The sequence below is a fragment of the Sinocyclocheilus rhinocerous genome, unplaced genomic scaffold (genome assembly GCF_001515625.1).
Source record: "Sinocyclocheilus rhinocerous isolate Xijiao unplaced genomic scaffold, SAMN03320098_v1.1 scaffold2653, whole genome shotgun sequence".
In the NCBI taxonomy this organism is placed as follows: domain Eukaryota; kingdom Metazoa; phylum Chordata; class Actinopteri; order Cypriniformes; family Cyprinidae; genus Sinocyclocheilus; species Sinocyclocheilus rhinocerous.
This window is the reverse complement of record NW_015664693.1, coordinates 136,399-138,975: the sequence shown is the minus strand read 5'-3', so window position 1 is coordinate 138,975 and position 2,577 is coordinate 136,399.

Here is a 2,577-nt window from a genome sequence, read left to right as displayed (position 1 = left end):
TGAAATTATTATATAAAGTTGTTTCTGGAGAATAATATTGTCCAATGCATTTAGATGTTTCTTAATGACCTTTTATTGTTGCTAAGTATTATTTGAAGTTAATATTTTTACCAATATCTAAATAAAAAGTGGTGTTTTTAAAATGTAAAATGTACATATAAAATGTCTATATAATTGACTTATGTTTACTAATGTTTCTTAATGACCTTTTATTGTTTCAAGGTGCTTTAAGAAGTTGAACCTAAAATGACATAGTAATTTGGCCATTCAAGTCTTTACTGTTATTGTGTATTGTTACATGAATCCATAGCAGAATATTGACCGTAAAGTAGTTTGTATATATGAATCCCACAGCAGAAGCCTCAGGGGTTTGCCATACAATATTTCAGTCTCTTTGCTCTTTGGCCTCTTCATTATTGCGCAGGCAAGCGTTCAATCCTACCGGGATGAACTGACCCTTGATCATATACATATGTATGTCACAAACCCAGCGTTTACCTCATGCTGCACTTGTGTGAGTTGCTTAGTGATTTTCAGACAAAGGAAATCCCAGTTATCAGTGCCATCCTCCCCCTGCAGCTCCTCTCCAAAGCGTGTCAGGTTGACGAGCCGATCGATGGCTCCTGAAATCAATAGGCTTATTAAAGCTGCGCTCGAGTGAGGGACAAAGCTGATTATCCCGACTCTCAAACTCCCGTCTCAGATCGGCCTGACGGGCAGGAGAGGTCACGAGCAGATGTCACAGGTCACGGCGAGCTGCGAATGATTGCCACAGAGAGCCATGTGACCCGGCATAAAAATTCAATTAGAGTGCGGCGGTTACAAGTTCTTGGAAACCGTCTCGAAGGGATGTGAGTCACAGTGTGAAGTGCAAAACCCTTGGAAAATGCTTTTATTCACCGATATGAAGCTCCTGTAAGTCTAGCCAAGAAAATGCATACTTTGTTCTAATTAAGCGGCTGTTTTTCCTGCCAAAAATACATCTGTCAGCGTGCACGCATTGTAAATTATGCACAAATGTTGATATTAGGTCCCTGATGAGGCCTGTCTACTAACCCGAAATCTCTTTGCTTTTTTCTCAGGACATTTTCTGCAACTTCTGCCAAACCCATTTGACCTAAAGTACCCCTGATATTTTTAAGGTAATATTTCAATCTATTTTAGTAAATGTGTTTTGAAATGTGATATTTTTTGTTTGTTTGATTGTGTTGTTTTTATTTGTAGTTTTTTAATTGATATATTTTTATGATTTATTTAATTATTAGCCTTTCATCAATGTACTAACCAACCCCAGTTTGGGAAACTCTAGTTATTATTTTTATTCTTAATATTTACTTAAAATACTCCTTAATATCTTAATAATTTAATGATTTATTGATAAGTATGTTGGTTTTGTTATTTTTTGGTTTGTTAATTCGTTTTTTTGTTTGTTTTAATTTTACGTTTTTATTATGTAATAATTATTAGCTTTTAATCAACTCGTGAACCCCAGTTTGGGAAACCCTGCTATAATGTTTTTATTTTATTTTATTAATATTACTTTATATTTTAGAACTAGAGTGTTATAAACTCCAGTTCTTATTTTTATTATTAATATTTACTTAAAATACCCCTGAGATTTTAAGTTAAAGGGCACCTATTATGCCCCTTTTTACAAGACGTAATATTGGTCTTTAGGAGTCCCCAGAATGTGTCTGTGAAGTTTCAGCCCAAAATACCCAACAGATCATTTATTATAACATCTGGAAAATGTCATTTTTGGGGCGTGTTTGCTGCTTTGGCTTTAAATGCGAATGAGCTGCATATTCCCGCCCCGTCTCCAGAAGAGGGCGTCGCGTATACGTCTCTCAGTAGTAGACAGCAGGTAGAAGCAACATGACTGAGAGCGAGAGAACCGGTGTTTAGCCGTACATATGGGAAGCCAAATGCACTGAAAGTGGGACGAAACAGCGTGATGTTACAGAGCTTGCGCCGCGCTGACCTGCCATCGGCGCAGATCAATGGACCGAGCCGCGCTACTGAACGAATCTCGCGATACGAACGGTGCGAACTAATCTCACAAGCGCGGTGCTGATCAGTTAAAAAATACTTAACGTACGCACACAAATACGGTTAAAGCGCTAAGCACTAAAACGACATGACATTCACAAAGGAGTCTGAAGTGATACACGTATTTAGGTAGATTTTGAGGCGCATTACCTTCAAAAACAGAAGTAATCCACTGCGTCCTCAGCAGCTCAGATGTTGGGAGAAACTGGAGACTCTTATGTTCAGTCTTACGTCCAAACACAGAGCATCGGGATTGCTTGCGAGACATTGTTGACGTTACAGCTGCTCGAGAGCAGAGAACAAGGAGGACAGCGTACAACCGCTGAGGGCGAAAACTATAGCAATGCAGGGCTGTCAATCAGCACCCGTGGGCGGGGCCTAAGCAATGTGACATCACACTGCATGAGAATCAAAACCACTTGCTTTAAAGGGGATTAAAAAATAAGGAGCGGGTGGATTTTTATCAGTGTAGGGTGCTTGTTCACACACTGCCAACACACATTTATGTCCAAACACCATGTAAAAGTG